This window comes from Hyla sarda, chromosome 2 (genome assembly GCF_029499605.1).
Source record: "Hyla sarda isolate aHylSar1 chromosome 2, aHylSar1.hap1, whole genome shotgun sequence".
NCBI classification, from domain to species: domain Eukaryota; kingdom Metazoa; phylum Chordata; class Amphibia; order Anura; family Hylidae; genus Hyla; species Hyla sarda.
Window position 1 is genome coordinate 323,768,992 of NC_079190.1, and position 21,760 is coordinate 323,790,751.

Genomic DNA, 21,760 nt, shown 5'->3' on the forward strand with positions numbered 1-21,760 from the left:
ATTAGTATACATGCACTTCATGTTTTCTTTCCTATTTTCTTTCCTCTGATCACTTATGACTGTTTTAACACCTCTCTCCACTCCACCCCCAGTTTTATTACCTATCCCCAGTTGTCTACACTATCTTCCCCCTCTATGTTGTAGATTCCCTCTCCCCAGTCCCTAGTTTAAACACTCCTCCACCCTTCTGGCCATCTTCTCTCCAGGCACAGCTGCACTCTCCCCATTGAGATGCAGCCCGTCCCTATGGTAGAGCCTGTATCTGACAGCGAAGTCCACGATCTGACGGCCTCAATGATCCCAAACCTCTTCTTCCTACACCAGCTTCTGAGCCACTTATTTACCTCCCTAATCTCCCGCTGCCTCTCTGGTGTGGCCCGTGGTACAAGTAATATTTCAGAAAATACAACATTGGAGGTCCTTGCCTTGAGCTTGTTGCCTAACTCCCTGAAATCATTTTTAAGGACACTCCACCTACCTCTTAATTTTTGTGCCAATGTGCACCATGACCGCTGGGTCATCTCCAGCCCCAACCAGCAACCTGTCAAACCGATCCTTGATATGCCACACTTGAGCACCAGGCACACGACACACTGTTCGGCCATCCCAGTCTTTGTGACAGATCGCCATTTCTGTCCCTAATAATGAGTACCCCACTACCAGTACCTGTCTGGCCTGCCCTGCACTCCTTCTTCCCTCCTTACTGGAGCAGACACCCCTCTGGTGGTCAGAGGCAGTATTTAGCTGCAGCATTGCTAACTAGCGACATTGTGAACTAAAATCCCCCTCCTCTGCCAACTGGGCAAACTTGTTGTGGTTTGCTAGATCAGGACTAGCCTCTCTGACACTTTTCCCTCTACCCTTTTTCTAACTGTAACCCAGCTAGCTATCTAACCATCCTGCACCTCCATTCCGCTCTCCTCCATCCCGCTCTTCCCCCGTCCTCTACCCCCGAGAGTGCCTGCTCAGTGAGCAGGAGACTCCTCTCCATGTTGTCAATGGATCTCAGTGTTGCCAGTTGCTCGTCTAGATCCAGGATCTGGGCTTCCAAATGAACAACTCGCACACATCTCACACACAGCAGTGCATACATTGAGCAAGATATACACTGGATAGCATTTTCGAACATGGAAGATATCTTACTTTTTGGGATTGCACAGATTAACAGCCAAAAACAGACAGCAAGTATTACAATTAAATTCTCTCTAGAGCTTGTGAGTAGAGATGAGCGAATCGAATCTGACGAACCCCAATTCGTAACGAATTTCAGGAAAAATTCGATTCTGATCGAATACGAACTTCGTCGCGATTCGATCGCACAAATCACTTTATTAAACTCCATTTTCCTGCGTTCTAGGCTGTTTTAGACCTAAGATGGCGGCTCCACATGTCAGTACATGGGGCAAGGCACCATGGGAGGGCGGGAAGCTGGCGCGGGAATCAAGGTAGGCGGGCTGACCCTGAGTCACATGTCAGATGCAGCCTATCAGTGTTCACTGACCCCTGTGATGTCACAGCCCTGTATAGTCGGCGGCCATCTTCCCTCTGGTCATATCTTCTCCACACGAGATAGGGAAAGGAAGTGACTGCACGTCTGTGTGCTGATCGCATACAACGGCGTTATACAGCATATATGCAGCGGTGACATCAGCATTAGGGAAAGACACAGGGCACAGTGTTGCTGCAGTTCTGACCGAGAACTATTCTAGCAAAACCTCGTATTCTCCTTACTCAATATAGCAGGCATAGAGGTGCTGCATAGCAGTCACCTGCGTCATAGATCTCACAGCTGTTTTACCTGTATGGAGCATCTAATCTCCTCTTTTTTCAGCCCAATTGAGTTTTTTCTGTTGCTCCACAAATCTGATTCTCACAATTGTGTGACAGAGTGCAATTTAGGGTTTAATCCCTGTGAAAAAAAATAAATTCTGTGGTGCTGCCCAGTTGGGTCCTGCTGCTGTTCAGAAATAAGTCATTTTAGTGTGGACTTTAGTGCCTTTTTACCATTTTTCACCTCTTACTCTGTCTCTGTGCTAAATTCAGTGTTATACCACACGTTATACACCTGCCGGTGTATGAAAGAAAAAAAAAAGGTTTATCCTGTGTACAAATACACTTAACAGTGGCCTTATCATTGCAAAGGGCCTACATATAAGCAAATAGCGTACTATGTACTACCTATTTTCTGTCTCTGTGCTAAATTAAGTGTTATATCACACGTTATACACCTGCCGGTGTATGAAAGAAAAAAAAAAGGTTTTCCAGCTTAACAGTGCGCTCATCATTGCAAAGGGCATACATACAACCAAGTAGTGTACTATTTAGTACCTGTATTTCTGTCTCTGTGCTAAATTCAGTGCTATTCCACACATTAGTTTACACCGGCTGGTGTATACAACAAAAAAAAGTTTTTTTCTGCGTATAAATACGCTTAACAGTGTTCTCATCATTGCAAAGGGCATACATAGAACCAAGTAGTGTACTATTTACTACCTGTTATTCTGTCTCTGTGCTAAATACAGTGCTATTCCACAAATTAGTATACACCTGCTGGTGTATTTAAAAAAAAAAGAGTTTTTTTCTGCGTAGAAATACGCATACCAGTGCGCTCATCATCATCAAAGGGCATACATACAACAAAGGAGTGTACTATTTAGTAACTGTTATTCTGTCTAGGGCCTATATACTTTGAAAGTACAGCCGTAAGTAATTGCCTGTTGCTGTTCTATACCCTCATAAATGCACTAAGTATGTCAGGCAGGGAAGTGCCAGGACGTGCACAGAGAAGGGGCAGAGGCCTACATACATCAGGCAGAGTTCGCAGCAGAATTGGGGCGAGTGGCAGCAGGAGTCGCAGAAATAGGCCTGAGCTCCCGTTAACACCCAGCGGTCGTGTCGTCGACCCATCTCTCCTCGTCAATTGGTTTGCACACTCATCCCCATCATCACAAGTGACATCTGACAACCCCAGTCAAGAGTCGGTGGGTTCCTCAGACACAACCCTCAGTTGGCATGGCCCGGGAGCAGTCCCTGTAATCCCATTGCCTTTGTCCTATGCTGTTCCCTCTCCCAAAGAAGTATCTCATGCTGTGGGTTCAGCTCCACTATTTAGTGAGGATGATGTAATAGAGGACAGTCAGCAGCTAATGGGCAGCCAAGAATGTGAGGAGACATGCAAGTAGTGATGCGGAGAGTGACGTGCGAGGCGGTGTTTCAATTGTTCAGGGTCCTGAGGCAGACACTGATGTGGAACACGAGGAGGACATCAGTGACGTGCACACATCTTTTGATGATGAAGCCGATCGCAATTGGGAGCCGGGCGCAGAAGCCGATGCTTCATCATCATCAGGATAAGAGATTTGCTCTTTGTCTATGAGGCAGCAAGATGGTAGCACGGTTGGCAATCAGCGTGGTGGTGGCAGAAGTGGAAATTCAGGAGCCAAACGTGCCAGGGGGAGACCACCTGCTTCGCGACAAGCTACCATTCAGGGAGGTTGTGGAACAGGGGTTCCTGGAGACGGCACCAATAGCAGTGAAATAGTGTGGACTGCGGGTGGGAAAATCAGCTACTCTGCGGTGTGGTTGTTCTTCATAAAGAATCCGGAGGACCTTAGCGTAGTCACATGCAAAATCTGTCGGCAGAAAGTGAAGCGTGGCCAGGGTCCCAATCTCGGCACCACGGCCCTGTGTCAACACATGATTCGCCACCATAAAGCGGCCTGGGATAACCGTGGGTCCGATGTAGTGGTCCAGCCTGCCGCATAACCCAGTGGCCATCCGCTCCCTCCGTCAACCAGCCAAGGCTCCACCACCTCAGCCGAAGGGAGCATTGTGTCAAACCCTCCTTCTTGCGCTCCTGCTTCTTCCGCTCGTAGTCAGCCATTCCGCCAACAATAGATTGGCGAAGCCATGTCCAAGAGACAACAGTATGCGCCCACTCATCCAACGGTGCAGAAGTTGAATGTGCTCCTGTCCAAGTTGCTGGTTTTGCAGTTCCTCCCTTTCCAACTGGTGGACTCTGCAGCTTTCAGGGAATTGTTGGCTTGTGCTGAGCCGAGGTGGAGAGTCCCAAGCCGTCATTTCTTTGCGAAGAAGGCAGTACCAGCCCTGCATAAGTTTGTACAAGAGAAGGTGGGCCAGTCCTTGAGCCTGTCGGTGTGTTCAAAAGTGCACGGCAGCGCTGACGTGTGGAGCTGTAACTACGGGCAGGGATAATACATGTCTTTTACGGCCCACTGGGTAAATGTTGTTCCTGCAAGGCCACAACAGCAACTTGGACAGGTCACACCGCTTCCTCCTCCACGCTCTCGCTCCCAGGCAGTTGGTCCTTTTACAGTGTACGCCTCCTCCTCCCCACGTGTCCTCGGCCTCCACTGCACGTCCAAATCTTGGTGGCCCTTCATCGTACGACGTGTGTAGGGCACAGCGGTGTCAAGCCGTCCTTCACATGGTTTGCCTTGGCGAACGGAGTCACACAGGGGAGGAACTGCAAAAGTTCATTAGGCAAGAAATCCGAGTATGGCTTACTCCACGAAATCTGGAAATGGGAACCATGGTGACCGACAATGGGAAGAACATTGTGGCCGCGCTGCGACAAGGAAGTGTGAACCATTCACCCTGCATGGCACACATGTTGAATCTGGTTGTCAAGAAGTTCATCAAGTCTTCACCCCATTTGCAAGACGTCCTGACAATGGCAAGGAAACTGTGCATGCACTTCAGCCACTCGTACACTGCCAAGCACACTTTGCTTGAGCTGCAGCGTCAGAACGGTATCCCACAACATAGTCTCATTTGTGACGTTGCCACACGTTGGAATTCCACCCTCCATATGTTGGACAGACTATACGAACAAAGAAAAGCCATCACGGATTTTTTGATGATACAAGCAGATAGGAGTACTCCCCTGTGTAACTTCAATGTGAACGAGTGGCAGCTCATACGTGACACCTGCCGTTTGCTGAGGCCCTTTGAGGAAGCCACATTTTTTGTTAGTCGCTCGAATTACGCCATGAACGACCTAATTCCACTCCTACATTTACTCCAAAAAATGATTGAAAACATGGCTGGTCACGGCAATGGAGACGTTGTGCCTACATCAGAAGGCTACATGAGTCCTGTGGGGGATGAACTGGAGGAGGATGATGAGGGGCAGAGCGGAGCACAGTTTACGGTGGATGAGATGGCTGGTGGTTTTGGTCATTGAACAGGACAGGAGGAGCAGGAGCAGCCAGAGGAGCTGGAGGGTTATTATGAGGGAGGCGAGACACACCGTGGCAGTATGCAGTGGAGATGGAGGCAGGTAGTCCCAGTGAGTCACTGTCACAAATGGCACGATGCATGCTGAGTTGCTTGCGTAGTGACCCCCGAATTGTCAAAATTCGTCAGCGCGATGACTTCTGTATCTCCCCCTTATTAGACCCTCGCTACCGGCCCAGAATGGGGGCCTTTTTTACACCCACTGAGAGGGAGGACAAACTGACCTACTTCAGGGAGCTTCTACGTAGTCGGTTGGCCGATGCCTATCGGCCACATGGTCCATCCACTCGCAGGTCTGACTTGGGGGCCCTCTGCACTCACCTTCCACTGCCACGGCTGCTGGGGAGAGGAGGGGTGGCAGGAGCAGTACTGGCTCAATCAGCAGCAGCCTGAGTCTACAGTCACTGATGAGTAGCTTCCTTCAGCCGCATAGTGAAGCTACTCATCAGCAGCAGGTGGACATGGAGCAGGACCTGAACCAGCAGGTGGTGGCTTACCTAGACATGACCCTGCCAACAACCGTTGAAGATCCGCTGGACTTCTGGGCAGCCAAACTCGATTTATGGCCACAACTAGCTGAGTTTCCCCTGGAAAAGCTGTCCTGCCCGGCCAGTAGTGTGCCATCAGAGCGGGTGTTTAGTGCGGCCGGGGCCATAGTCACCCCAAGGCGAACTCGTCTGTCCACTAAAAATGTGAAGAGACTGACGTTTGTCAAGATGAATCAGGGATGGATCAGCCAGGATTTCCAGCCCCCAATGACAGATGGGTCTGAGTAGATTGACCATGCTCCTACAACAACATTTTCTCTATTGTGGTTGGCTATGAAACCCTCTGGGGCAGACCTGGGCATTGTACGGCCCGCTTGCCACATACGGCCCTTTGATTGGCTCTGACCGGCCCACGCTGATTGGGGGACAACTATGCTGCCTAATTTGGGGGACAACTATGCTCCTAATCTGGGGGACATCTATGCTGCCTAATCTGGGTGACATCTATGCTGCCTAATCTGGGGGACAACTATGCTCCTTATATGGGTGACAACTATGCTCCTAATCTGGGGGACAACTATGCTGCCTAATCTGGGGGATAACTATTCTCCTAATCTGGGGGACATCTATGCTGCCTAATCTGGGTGACATCTATGCTGCCTAATCTGGGGGACAACTATGCTCCTTATCTGGGTGACAACTATGCTCCTAATCTGGGGGACAACTAAACTCCTAATCTGGTGGACATCTATGCTGTCTAATCTGGGGGACAAGTATGCTCCTAATCTGGTGAACATCTATGCTGCCTATTCTGTGGGACAAGTATGCTCCTAATCTGGGGGACATCTATGCTGCCTAATCTGGGTGACATCTATGCTGCCTAATCTGGGGGACAACTATGCTCCTAATCTGGGGGACATCTATGCTGCCTAATCTGGGGGACATCTATGATGCCTAATCTGGGGGACATCTATGCTGCCTAATCTGGGTGACATCTATGCTGCCTAATCTGGGGGACATCTATACTGCCTAATCTGGGGGACAAGTATGCTCCTAATCCGGGGGACATCTATGCTGCCTACTCTGGGGGACAAGTATGCTCCTAATCTGGGGGACATCTATGCTGCCTAATCTGGGGGACAACTATGCTCCTTATCTGGGGGACAACTATGCTCCTAATCTGGGGGACATGTATGATGCATAATCTGGGGGACATCTATGCTACCTAATCTGGGGGACAACTATGCTCCTAATATGGGGAAAACTGATGCTTCTGGCCTTGGGCCTATAATTTTTTGAAGTTTGGCAGTAGCTAAATACATGCTTAATACAAATGTCAACATTGATCTTTAAATGTAAGGAGTTATGAAACCCTCTTGGGTACTGCGAATGACTGCTCCAGACTCATTCTGTGTCTTTCACAAACTACTTGCCTCCCTGGTGCCTCAGGCTTTGGGCCTATAATTTTTTGAAGTTTAGCAGTAGCTAAATACATGCTTAATGCAAATGTAAACATTGATCTTTAAATGTAAGGGGTTATGAAAACCTCATGGGTACTGCAAATGCATGCTCCAGACTCATTCTGTGTCTTTCAGGAACTACTTGCCTCCCTGGTGCGTCTGGAGTTGGGCCTTAAATTTTTGGATGTTTAGCAGTAGCTAAATACATGCTTAATGCAAATTTCAACAATGATCGTTAAATTATCGGCGCTCTGCCAGGGCCTTCTCCTACCCCGTCTGGCCCGATCCGAGGACCTCACTAACCACTAACCTCATTAACTAATCCAATCACTTATAGCAACGGGCGGTGTGTACAAAGGACAGGGACTTAATCAACGACAGCTTATGTCCCTCACTTACTGGTAATTCCTCGTTTTAAGGTTAAATAATTGCAATCCCAGATCCCTATCACAAACTGGTTTCAGCGTGCAACACGCACCTGTCCTTGAAAGATAGAGACACGCTAATCCGTTCAGTGGAGCGCTAGTACAGCCCAGGACATCTGAGGCCATAACACACCTGTTATTGCTCGATCTCGCAATTGATCGGGCAAAGTAAGGGGTTATTAAAGCCTCTTGGGTACTGCTGAGGCCTACTCCTGGCTGCTCCTGGTGCAATGTATGGGGTAATTAAACACTCTTGGGTAGTGTTATTGTTAAATTTACTGATAATTTTATCAGTAATAAAATTGAATTTTGCAGAATGCTAACCGTTACACAACGGAACGCTTGTTGCATGTGATTTTTTTAATGAAAAAAAAAAAAAAATATATATATATATATGGAGGGGGATTAACTCTGCTTAATCATTTTTGGCGATTAGAATCCTTTTGTGATCTGATCTTTTGGAGACAGATGCGCTTACACACATGTAATAATTTTCAAACATTGTGTGGTTTATTATTTTTGAGAAGAATGTCTTTGGGTGGTCCACCATCCTGCATTATAGAGTCTTCTGAACTGCTGTATATGCGCTTGTTCTTACACAAAGGTATTTCTTTAAAAAATTTCTAAAACTTTGTTGTTTTTTGGAGGGGATTGTGAAGCCCGGGTGTGTACTGGTGCATCAGCCAACTCCAGGCTGTGTCCTTCAGGCAATATATGGGTTCCTAATGCCGCAGAGATGGGGCCTGGGTCTGGAAATTTCTATTTTTTGGATAGCGGGTGCTACCTATGAGAAATCTTTGTCAAAAATGTCATATATTGTGTTGTTTTTTTTTTGGGGGGGGGGGGGGGGGATTGTGAAGCCCTGAAGTGTAGTGTATTAGTGCATCAGCCAACTCCACGCTGTGCCATTCAGCCACTAAATGGTCTCCTCTTGCTGCCAACATGTCCACGCTGTGTCATTCAGCCACTATATGGTGTCCTCATGCTGCTAACACCTCCACGCTGTGCCCTTCAGCCACTATATGGTGTCCTCATGCGGCCAACACTGTGCCATTCAGTCACTATATGGTGTCCTCATGCTGCCAAAACCTCCATGCTGTGCCATTCAGCCACTATATGGTGTCCTCATGCTGCCAACACCTCCACGCTGTGCCATTCAGCCACTATATGGTGTCCTCATGCTGCCAACACCTCCACGCTGTGCCATTCATCCACTATATTGTGTCCTCATGCTGCCAACACCTCCACGCTGTGCCAATTATCCACTATATTGTGTCCTCATGCTGCCAACACCTCCACGCTGTGCCATTCATCCACTATATGGTGTCCTCATGCTGCCAACACCTCCACGCTATGTCATTCAGTCACTATATGGTCTCCTGACACTGATGCCACCACCAGGCTCTGTCATTGTGCTGCTGTGCGGCAGTGATTCTAAGAGCGGTGCCGGTAATCTGCATGCTATTCTGAATAACAGTATTATTTCACTACCCCAGCACACTCCATATGCGTTTTAGGACACAGCAAAGTGTTCTATACCCCTATAGAGGCTGTATGTAGGCTAGAAAAAGCCTTTTTTAGTATTGATTCGCCGTGAACAAATTTGGATCGAAACAAACTTTTCGGGAAAATTCGGCGAATCGGCCGAATCAAATTTTTGAAAAGTTCGCTCATCTCTACTTCTGAGTCTAAAGTCTCTACAGTGTAAGCAAAGTAACACTTACAGGGATCTCCAACTCATGCTTTCAAACTCCTGTTTTTTTAAAACTCTTCTTTAACCAGCACCTCTTAAAACAGCAGCTCTCAGACCAGAGTCCCAGGGGTGATCACCAATATGACCCACTGAAAGTTACAGTGCTTAATGTATCAAAAGGAAGTCTCTCCTGGGTCAGCTGACTTTCTGTGAACTACAATATGACATCATCACTCATTAAATCCCACCTGCTAACTCACAGAACATTCCCTTCAAGGACTATCTATATACTGATGCTGCTATCTCAAGTAGATAAAAAAAAAAATATATATATATATATATATATACACACACACACACAGTCCAATTCATTTTACCCAGATTAGCCTGCTGTTACATGGACCAACATAAGAAAACTCAATGTCCAGCCAGTACACGTTGCAGAAATGCTTCTCTTTATTGTATTATAAAACCCATCACAGGACAAGTGTGAATCACAGAAAAGTTACGTGTTTTGAGCGGAGGAACCGCTCTTAGTCATACTAACTTCTGGATCATACAGGATCCTTTTTATGTGAGGGGTCGACATGGTAAACCGGAACATCTTGGTTCAGAACCAGTTATAACCCCTGACATACCATGATATACAAAGTAATCCTAAAGCATACTTAAAATAAGTGAAAATACACTGAGAATTAAAATAAAATAAAAGTATGAACTGTCACGATTCGGCTGGCAGGAGGTGGATCCTCTGTGCCAGAGAGGGATTGGCGTGGACCGTGCTGGTGGACCGGTTCTAAGTTGCTACTGGTATTCACCAGAGCCCGCCGCAAAGCGGGATGGTCTTGCAGCGGCGGTAGCAACCAGGTCGTATCCACTAGCAACGGCTCAACCTCTCTGACTGCTGAAGATAGGCGCGGTACAAGGGAGTAGACAAGAGCAAGGTCGGACGTAGCAGAAGGTCGGGGCAGGCAGCAAGGATCGTAGTCAGGGGCAACGGCAGGAGGTCTGGAACACAGGCTAGGAACACACAAGGAAACGCTTTCACTGGCACAATGGCAACAAGATCCGGCGAGGGAGTGCAGGGGAAGTGAGGTATAAATAGGGAGTGCACAGGTGAACACACTAATTAAGCCAACTGGGCCAATCAGCGGCGCAGTGGCCCTTTAAATCGCAGAGACCCGGCGCGCGCGCGCCCTAAGGAGCGGGGCCGCGCGCGCCGGGACAGGACCGACGGAGAGCGAGTCAGGTACGGGAGCCGGGGTGCGCATCGCGAGCGGGCGCCACCCGCATCGCGAATCGCATCCCGGCTGGGAGAGGTATCGCAGCGCACCCGGTCAGCAGGTCTGACCGGGGCGCTGCAATTGCGAGGATGTTGCGAGCGCTCCGGGGAGGAGCGGGGACCCGGAGCGCTCGGCGTAACAGTACCCCCCCCTTGGGTCTCCCCCTCTTCTTGGAGCCTGAGAACCTGAGGACCAGACTTTTGTCTAGGATGTTGTCCTCAGGTTCCCAGGATCTCTCTTCTGGACCACAGCCCTCCCAATCTACCAAAAAAAATCTTTTTCCTCTGACCGTCTTGGAGGCCAGTATCTCCTTCACGGAGAAGATGTCAGAAGAACCGGAAACAGGAGTGGGAGAAACAAGTTTGGGAGAGAAACGGTTGATGATGAGTGGTTTAAGGAGAGAGACATGGAAGGCATTGGGAATACGAAGAGAAGGAGGAAGAAGGAGTTTGTAAGAGACAGGATTAATCTGGCACAAGACTTTGAAAGGACCAAGATAGCGTGGTCCCAGTTTGTAACTGGGGACACGAAAGCGGACATATTTAGCGGAGAGCCATACCTTGTCTCCGGGAGCAAAAATGGGGGGAGTTCTTCTTTTCTTATCGGCAAACCTTTTCATGCGGGATGAAGCCTGTAAAAGAGAATTTTGGGTCTCTTTCCATATGGTGGAAAGATCACGAGTCACTTCATCCACAGCGGGCAAACCAGAGGGCAAGGGAGTAGGGAGGGGGGGAAGAGGGTGACGGCCGTACACCACGAAAAATGGGGACTTAGCAGAAGATTCAGAGACTCTGAAGTTGTATGAGAATTCGGCCCATGGTAGAAGATCTGCCCAGTCATCCTGGCGGGAGGAAACAAAATGCCGTAAATAGTCACCCAGGACCTGGTTAATTCTTTCTACTTGCCCATTGGATTGGGGATGATAAGAAGAAGAGAAGTTTAATTTAATCTTGAGCTGTTTACAGAGGGCCCTCCAGAATTTAGACACGAATTGGACGCCTCTATCCGAGACGATCTGCGTGGGCAAACCGTGAAGACGAAAAATGTGTACAAAAAATTGTTTTGCCAACTGAGGCGCTGAAGGAAGACCAGGAAGAGGAATAAAATGTGCCATCTTGGAAAATCGATCAACGACCACCCAAACAACAGTGTTGCCACGGGATGGGGGTAAGTCTGTAATAAAGTCCATACCAATCAGTGACCAAGGCTGTTCGGGGACAGGCAGAGGATGAAGGAGACCAGCAGGCTTCTGGCGAGGAGTCTTATCCCGGGCACAGACAGTACAGGCCCGCACAAAATCAACAACATCTGTCTCCAGAGTCGGCCACCAATAGAAACGAGAGATGAGTTGCAAGGACTTTTTGATGCCCGCATGGCCTGCGAGGTGGGAGGAGTGACCCCATTTGAGAATCCCGAGACGTTGGCGTGGAGAAACAAAGGTCTTCCCTGGAGGGGTTTGCCTGATGGAGGCTGGAGAAGTGGAGATCAGACAGTCAGGAGGAATGATGTGTTGCGGAGAGACCTCTACTCCCGAGGCATCCGAGGAACGAGAGAGGGCATCGGCCCTAATGTTCTTGTCGGCAGGGCGAAAATGAATTTCAAAGTTAAAACGGGCAAAGAACAACGACCACCTGGCCTGGCGAGGGTTCAGCCGTTGGGCAGACTGGAGATAGGAGAGATTCTTGTGATCGGTGTAAATGATAACTGGAAATTTTGATCCCTCCAGCAGATGCCTCCATTCCTCAAGTGCCAATTTAATGGCCAGTAGTTCTCGATCCCCGATGGAGTAGTTTCTCTCCGCCGGAGAGAAGGTCCTAGAAAAAAACCCACAAGTAACAGCATGCCCGGAAGAATTTTTTTGTAGAAGGACCGCTCCAGCTCCCACTGAGGAGGCATCTACCTCCAATAGGAAGGGTTTAGATGGGTCAGGTCTGGAGAGCACGGGAGCAGAAGAAAAGGCAGACTTGAGCCGTTTAAATGCGTCTTCCGCTTGGGGAGACCAGGACTTGGGATTGGCATTTTTCTTGGTTAAAGCCACGATAGGAGCCACAATAGTGGAAAAGTGTGGAATAAATTGTCTGTAATAATTGGCGAACCCCAAAAAACGTTGGATAGCACGGAGTCCGGAGGGGCGTGGCCAATCTAAGACGGCAGAGAGTTTATCCGGGTCCATTTGTAATCCCTGGCCAGAGACCAAGTATCCTAGGAAAGGAAGAGATTGACATTCAAACAGACATTTCTCCATTTTGGCATAAAGTTGATTGTCTCGAAGTCTCTGAAGAACCATGCGGACATGCTGGCGGTGTTCTTCTAAGTTGGCAGAAAAAATCAGAATATCGTCCAGATACACAACAACACAGGAATATAAGAGATCACGAAAAATTTCATTAACAAAGTCTTGGAAGACGGCAGGGGCGTTGCACAGGCCAAAGGGCATGACCAGATACTCAAAGTGTCCATCTCTGGTGTTAAATGCAGTCTTCCATTCGTCCCCCTCCCTGATGCGGATGAGATTATAAGCACCTCTTAAGTCCAGTTTGGTAAAGATGTGGGCACCTTGAAGGCGATCAAAGAGTTCTGAGATAAGAGGTAGGGGGTAGCGGTTCTTTACCGTGATTTTATTAAGTCCGCGGTAATCAATGCAAGGACGTAGGGAGCCATCTTTTTTGGACACAAAAAAAAATCCAGCTCCGGCAGGAGAGGAGGATTTGCGGATAAACCCCTTTTTTAAATTTTCCTGGATGTATTCAGACATAGCAAGAGTCTCTGGAGCGGACAGAGGATAAATTCTGCCCCGGGGTGGAGTAGTGCCCGGGAGGAGGTCAATAGGACAGTCATAAGGCCTGTGAGGGGGTAAAGTCTCAGCTTGCTTTTTGCAAAATACGTCAGCATAGTCCATATAAGCCTTAGGGAGACCGGTTACAGGGGGAACCACAGGGTCACGGCAGGGAGTACTGGGAACCAGTTTAAGACAGTCCTTGAAACAAGAAGTACCCCACCTCTTGATCTCTCCTGTGGACCAATCAAGGGTTGTGGAATGGCGTTGAAGCCACGGTAATCCAAGGAGAATTTCGGAAGTGCAATTGGAGAGGACCAAAAACTCAATCTTTTCGTGATGAGGTCCGATGCACATTAGGAGGGGTTCCATGCGGTAACGCACGGTACAGTCCAATCTTTCATTGTTAACACAATTGATGTAGAGGGGTCTGGCGAGACTGGTCACCGGGATGTTGAACCTGTTGATGAGAGAGGCCAAAATAAAATTTCCTGCAGATCCGGAATCCAAGAAGGCCATAGTAGAGAAGGAGAAGGTAGAGGAAGATATCCGCACAGGCACAGTAAGGCGTGGAGAAGCAGAGTTGACATCAAGAACTGTCTCACCTTTGTGCGGAGTCAGCGTACGTTTTTCCAGGCGGGGAGGACGGATAGGACAATCCTTCAGGAAGTGTTCGGTACCGGCACAGTACAGGCACAGATTCTCCATGCCGCGTCGTGTCCTCTCTTGAGGTGTCAAGCGAGACCGGTCAACTTGCATAGCCTCCACGGCGGGAGGCACAGGAACGGATTGCAGAGGACCAGAGGAGAGAGGAGCCGGGGAGAAAAAACGCCTCGTGCGAACAAAGTCCATATCCTGGCGGAGCTCCTGACGCCTTTCGGAAAAACGCATGTCAATGTGAGTGGCTAGATGAATAAGTTCATGCAGGTTAGCAGGAATTTCTCGTGCGGCCAGAACATCTTTAATGTTGCTGGATAGGCCTTTTTTAAAGGTCGCGCAGAGGGCCTCATTATTCCAGGATAATTCGGAGGCAAGAGTACGGAATTGGATGGCATACTCGCCAACAGAATAATTACCCTGGACCAGGTTCAGCAGGGCAGTCTCAGCAGAAGAGGCTCGGGCAGGTTCCTCAAAGACACTTCGAATCTCCGTGAAGAAGGAGTGTACAGAGGCAGTGACGGTCCAGTTCATTGCGGTCCCAGAGCGGTGTGGCCCATGACAGAGCTTTCCCAGACAGAAGGCTGACTACGAAAGCCACCTTAGACCTTTCAGTAGGAAACTGGTCCGACATCATCTCCAAGTGCAGGGAACATTGTGAAAGAAAGCCACGGCAAAACTTAGAGTCCCCATCAAATTTGTCCGGCAAGGATAGTCGTAGGCCGGGAGCGGCCACTCGCTGCGGAGGAGGTGCAGGAGCTGGCGGAGGAGATGATTGCTGAAGCTGTGGTAGTAGCTGCTGTAGCATCACGGTCAGTTGAGACAGCTGGTGGCCTTGTTGCGCTATCTGTTGCGACTGCTGGGCGACCACCGTGGTGAGGTCGGCGACAACTGGCAGTGGAACTTCAGCGGGATCCATGGCCGGATCTACTGTCACGATTCGGCTGGCAGGAGGTGGATCCTCTGTGCCAGAGAGGGATTGGCGTGAACCGTGCTGGTGGACCGGTTCTAAGTTGCTACTGGTATTCACCAGAGCCCGCCGCAAAGCGGGATGGTCTTGCAGCGGCGGTAGCAACCAGGTCGTATCCACTAGCAACGGCTCAACCTCTCTGACTGCTGAAGATAGGCGCGGTACAAGGGAGTAGACAAGAGCAAGGTCGGACGTAGCAGAAGGTCGGGGCAGGCAGCAAGGATCGTAGTCAGGGGCAACGGCAGGAGGTCTGGAACACAGGCTAGGAACACACAAGGAAACGCTTTCACTGGCACAATGGCAACAAGATCCGGCGAGGGAGTGCAGGGGAAGTGAGGTATAAATAGGGAGTGCACAGGTGAACACACTAATTAAGCCAACTGGGCCAATCAGCGGCGCAGTGGCCCTTTAAATCGCAGAGACCCGGCGCGCGTGCCCTAAGGAGCGGGGCCGCGCGCGCCGGGACAGGACCGACGTAGAGCGAGTCAGGTACGGGAGCCGGGGTGCACATCGCGAGCGGGCGCCACCCGCATCGCGAATCGCATCCCGGCTGGGAGAGGTATCGCAGCGCACCCGGTCAGCAGGTCTGACCGGGGCGCTGCAATTGCGAGGATGTTGCGAGCGCTCCGGGGAGGAGCGGGGACCCGGAGCGCTCGGCGTAACATGAACTTTGCCATCAGTAAAAACGTTTTCATCATGCACATAGTACAATATTTAATCCAACAACATTAAAATAATAAACAAGTAAAAACATAATTTAGGTGTTCTAATGTAACCCTTAGACCTTTAGAAAACACTAATGTGAACTGATACACACAACTACTAGATCGGGTGGTGAATATATGAAAAAAACTGAGGAAATTGTGTAATTTATTTATCGTAAGTCCCATGGTCTTCGGGGGAACATGGCCATGCTGCAGTAGATGGGTAGATAACTGGGTGTAAGGGATCTACTGAAGTAATGCATTCCACCCACCCACTGCAGCATAGCCATATCCCCTGGAGACCATGTGACTAGTGACAAATTGTCTCTGGCCACATGGAATGCCAGAAAAGGTGAAAGACAACAGTAACATAAAAACATTTGCACTTCCGGCTGTGCGGGCATGAAGGTAATAAATCGTATTGCACAGTATCATAACTTGGTATCATGGGTTCAAAGGCTGAAGAAAAAAAATCCTGGAATACCCCTTTAACATGAATCATAAATTGTTTGATACAATCTGTTTTAACCCAAATAACCTAGGTCTCAAATAACACTAGTTACCTGATTATCGGCTGTGTTGGTCCTGAGATAGGTTTCCTTTAGTTAGAGATCCATCCACTAAAGGATATGGACAGAATCAGTGGTTTAGCTAATCCCGCTATGGTGGGTTAAGTCCGAAGCCCTTTTACGGTGAGAGCACCTTCTGATCTGAGCTTCTTGCCGGAGGCACTCCCTTTGTCCTTTGCCCACAGCCTTCTCTAATAGGTGTTTACGTAATGATGCAAATGACAATTGTACCTGGCTATTTCTGTACCTCATTCTTACCTGATCGGTTACCTCCCATCTCCACTGGAGTAAGCTTTTGTGGCATTGTCACCATTGCATCTCTCTCCACTGCTGTTTGTTTATTTCCAGTCTAAATATCGTTTTAGCTGTGTTTTCCTTCTACCATTTTTATAATCACTGTACTGCCTTGTCAGAATACACGATAATTGTTCAATTGCTGTCACCATTGCTTGTTGAACATTAACTATGCTTTATGATCGGGCTCATGCTAACCTCTCGTTAAGATGTTATTTTTAGGTAGATGTACTTAACCAGCTTTTTACTTATTAAAGCAATGAATCAGGTTAATAACAAAATAAAATTAAGATCAATTTTGTGGTGTATATACTGACTATGCCTCAACTAGTAAACTTGTTCCTGACCTATACTGACTATTCCTCAGCTAATAAACTTGTCCTTGTCCCTGACATTTAAAGGTTGCAAAGGAAAACAAGGCAATAGATAAGCAGTTTCTCTCCATGACACCTTATGCCACTTTTATAACATGTCAAGATACAGAATGGGGCGGGAGATCCTCATACGTAACTCTGATAACATAGACATCTACTGACTCATTATCTAAGCATAGTCCACAGCTATAGACACAGGAATAAGTTTCCTTCAATAAGTCCTTGAGGCGTTGCAATGCTGCTCTACTAGTCAATGTATTTCTATGAATTTATATAGGAATGTCTATTGTAATAATAATTACTGTATGTTAACGGTCACAATATTTTGGTGTAACCTGAGAAAATAAGTAATATATCAGATTACTGTGCACAGTTAATTTTTTATTGCGAATAGCAGAAAGCATGGATTATCCTGATGTTTCGTCATATTCTGTTATTAGTTTCCCTTGCATAACAACTGCCTTTAGCTGGATCAGCGGATCTTGCTCCAACCCTTTCAGGACTGAGCATTTTTCCATTTTTGCACATTAGTTTTTTCCTCCTCACCTTTTACAAAAATCATAACCGTTTTAATTTTGTGCCTACAGACCAATAAGATGGCTTGTTTTTTGCGCCATTAATTGTAATTTGTAATGACATCAGTCACTTTAACAAAAGATCTACGGCGAAACCCAAAAAATCTTTGTGTGACAAAATTGAAAAAAAAAACAAAACACGCCATTTTGTAAATTTTGAGGGCTTCCGTTTCTACACAGGGCATTTTTCGGTAAAAATGACACCTTCTCTTTATTCTGTAGATCCATACAATTAAAATGATACCCTACTTATATAGGTTTGATTTTGTTTTACTTCTGGTAAAAATCATAACTACATGCACGAAAATTAATACATTAAAAAATGTCCTCTTCTAGGGACGGTATGAGGGCTAATTTTTTGCACCGTGATCTGAAGTTTTTATCAGTATCCTTTTTGTTTTGATGAGTCTTTTTGATCACCTTTTATTAATTTTTTTATGGTATAAAAAGTGACAAAAAATACTCTATTTTGGACTTCAGCGATACCACATATGTTATATTTATTTTTATTTACATAGTTTTTTTATGAGAAAAGGGGGGTGATTCAAACTTTTATTAAGGAAGGGGTTAAATCACATTTATTAACTTTTTTTTACACTGTTATAGCCCCCATAGGGGACTATAACATGCATTGCATTGATCAATGTTTTCAGCACTCAATTGCTCCAGCCTGGATCTAAGCCATGGAGCAATCAATCGCCGATTATACGCTGAGGAGGAAGGTAGGGCTGCTCCTAGTATGTCCTCAGCTGATCGGGACACCGAGGTTTCACTGCGGTGGTCCTGATCAGCCTGGCTGAGCTGCCGGGAAGCATTTTTTTTTTACATTTTAAGGGGTTAATGCCAGACATCACCGCGATTGGGGATTTCTGGTATTAGCTAAGGGTCCCGGCCAAGCTGAGGAAAACCTGACATATCGGAGCATGTGTAAAAAAAGCAAAACATAGGGAAAGTGCAAAATGTAGGGAAACCTTAGTAGATACCGTGGAAAAAAATTATAGGGTATGAAAACCCACAAAAGAAAACTACACTCCACTCTTAGCAAATCAGGGCCCATTTTCTATCTGTGGACACGGTAATCAGGATTTCTGCAGGCGGAAACATCTGCTGCAGAAATTCCACCGTGTGCAGCAGAATCACGTTGTAATCAGACGTTAGTCCATTGCTTTGGACAGGCTTGAACCTAATGCTGATTTTGCTACAAAAGCCCATCATCTTTGCTTGTTTGCCCAAAGCATCCATTTGTGTTTCCATGTAAATTTTTTTAGCAAAAAGTTAGGAAAAATGCATTTCACTATATTAATAGCACGTGGCAATTTTTCAAATCATTCAGTACATTTTATTTATATTTTTCCTGAAAAGCAGACATGGTTTTCAAATTTATGATTTATGAAATTGTTCCCCCTGTTCAGGTTTAACTTTTGCAGGACAAGTTGAACTTTTTATTAGCAGTCTTCATTTTACCACATAATGTAAAACAAATGCAATAGTGCAAATTTAAAATCTGTGGGGCAATTATTTCATACATTAAAACTGACATGCTACCTTAAGTTTATAAGTTTATGTCGTTTCTAACTGTACCATTTTGGGGTACATGGGACTTTTTATTTATAAAATGGAAAAATAGGTGATTTACATTTTTATTTATTAGAATCTTTTATATAATTTTTATATGTTTATTTTAATATTTATAGTTTTTTTTTGTTTTATATACACTTTATCAGAGGACTTGTATGAATAATCATTTCATTCCTCATACAGATAGTGCAAGGATTTTTGCTTTCACAAGTTGCCTCAAATTTTAAACAGTCATCCTGCTACTGGGACCATCATTGGAGGTACGCTTCAGGGTGCGTTCCCACAGAGCGTATATGCAGCGTATTTGATGCTGCGCAAAATTTACGGGAAATATGCTGCATATTCCTTGCTCACTATACACACAGGGCTTTCCGGCGGCGGCCCTATGTGTGCAGTGAGTTTTGGAGGCAGAGCCGCGCGTCACAGATACGCCGACACATGGCCCCGCCTCTAAAACTCACTACACACATAGGCCTGCCGCCGGAAAGCCCTGTGTGTATAGTGAGCAAGGAATACGCAGCGTATTTCCCGCTGCTGCCATAAATTTTGTGCAGCGTCAAATACGCTGCGTATACACCCTGTGGGAACACACCCTCAAGGTATAATGGTGCTGTCACTTATTTTTCTTTTACAGAAAAAACAAACAATTTGTGGTTTTGTTAAGTGCATTTTATTAACAGTTGAACAAATTAAGCGATATAACAAAGTTTTCAACAATGAGTTAAGTGCAGGAAATAGTAGCACTACACACAAAAGGTTTCAAGCTAACACATAAATCCCATGATTCCTTTCTCATTAAAAACATGTTCCAAAACTATAACATAAAAAATTTAATTTCTGGGCAATAACTATTGAAAGTTTCTAGTGGTACATTTTCTAGGTTTTTGGATTTCATATAGAAATGAAATAATTAATCCGCACATCTAAAATACTATAAAAACACACAACTTTATATATTTTTTGCAGAATCTTCAATTGGATCATCTCGAGCTTCATAACAAAATATATTTCTTTATTTGCCACATTAGAAAGGAAAAGATAGGCTTAATTTCCATAATTTCCAGCTTTTTAACTTTTTCCAGCAACGCAGCCCATTTGGGCCTTAAGGACGCAGAAAATTTTATTTTTACGTTTTCATTTTTTCCTCCTCGCCTTCAAAAAATCATAACTCTTTTATATTTTCATCCACAGACTAGTATGAGGGCTTGTTTTTTGTGCAACCAGTTGTCCGTTGTAATGCCATCACTCACTTTACCATAAAATGTATGGCGCAACCAAAAAAATACTATTTGTGTGGGGAAATTAAAAAGAAAACCGCAATTTTGCAAATTTTGGAAGGATTCGTTTTCACGCCGTACAATTTATGGTAAAAGTGACATGTATTCTTTATTCTTTGGGTCAATACAATTAAAATGATACCTGTGATAACATACTTTTCTATACTGTATACTGTTGCGCTTAAAAAAAATCACAAACTTTTTAACCAAATTAGTACGTTTAAGATCCCCCTATTTTGAAGACCTATAACTTTTTCATTTTTCCGTATAAGCGGCAGTATGAGGGCTCATTTTTTGCGCCGTGATCTGTACTTTTTATTGATACCATATTTGCTTATATAAAACTTTTAATACATTTTTTATTAATTTTTTTGGGAATAAAATGTTATAAAAAAAAGCAGCTATTTTGGACTTTGTTTTTTTTATGTTCACGACGTTCACTGTACGGTATCATTAACATTTTATTTTAATAGTTCAGATATTTATGCACGCAGCTATACCAAATATGTATATAAAATATTTTATAAATATATATATATATATATATATATATATATATATATATATATAAATACTTTTTGGGGGTTAAATAGGGAAAATGGGGCAATTTACGTTTTTATTGGGGGAGGGGTTTTTTCAAATTTTTTTAAACTTTTTTTTAAATCTTTTTTTACTTTTGTTTTTACACTTTAATAGTCCCCATAGGGGACTATTTAAAGCAATCACTCGATTGCTAATCCTGTTCAGTGCTATGTATAGGACATAGCACTGATCAGGGTTATCGGTCATCTTCTGCTCTGGTCTGCGGGAAGGCAGATCAGAGCAGAAGACTCCCGGAAGACAGCGGAGCCAGGGAAGGGGGCCTCCGGCTGCCATGCTGGATGATCGGATCGCCGCGGCAGCGCTGCGGGCGATCCGATCATCCAATTAAGTGACCGCAATGCTGCAGATGCCGTGATCGGTATTTATCACGGCATCTGAGGGGTTAATGGCAGACATCTGCGGGATCGCGGATGTCCGCCATTACCGGCGGGTCCCTGGCTGCGATCAACAGCCGGGACCTGCCGCGCATGATCCGGGCATCGCGTGGTTATGCTTAGGACGTAAATGTACATCCTGGTGCGTTAAGTACCGCATCACCAGGACGTACATTTACGTCCTTCGTCGTTAAGGGGTTAAAACCTCTATCTGAACAGTAATGCTTCAAAAAAGTTGTTGTGGATTCAAACACATTACTCACGTCTGATACATACTTATGCTTTGAGGCAGCTTGCTTACAAGCATGTTCTACCACAATACAATGAAATGCAAAAAACAAATTCAATTATTTAGTTATTTTGCGATTGCGCTACTGCTGTTTGTGAGTTACTGTCATGAC

General features: G+C 45.9%; 1 protein-coding gene across 6 annotated transcripts in view; it reads right to left on the reverse strand.

Moving 5' to 3' along the window:
* Positions 1-21,760, reverse strand: part of EPS8L3 (EPS8 like 3) — a 252,151-nt gene that overhangs the window by 72,937 nt on the left and 157,454 nt on the right. Inside the window, exon 1 of one of the 6 annotated variants that reach the window (XM_056557903.1) lies at positions 16,279-16,410. The exons of the other annotated variants lie outside the window; for them this stretch is intronic. The gene's annotated coding sequence lies outside the window, so the exon portion shown is untranslated. Of the gene's footprint in view, positions 1-16,278; positions 16,411-21,760 lie in introns of those variants that run through there. 6 annotated transcript variants of the gene reach the window in all.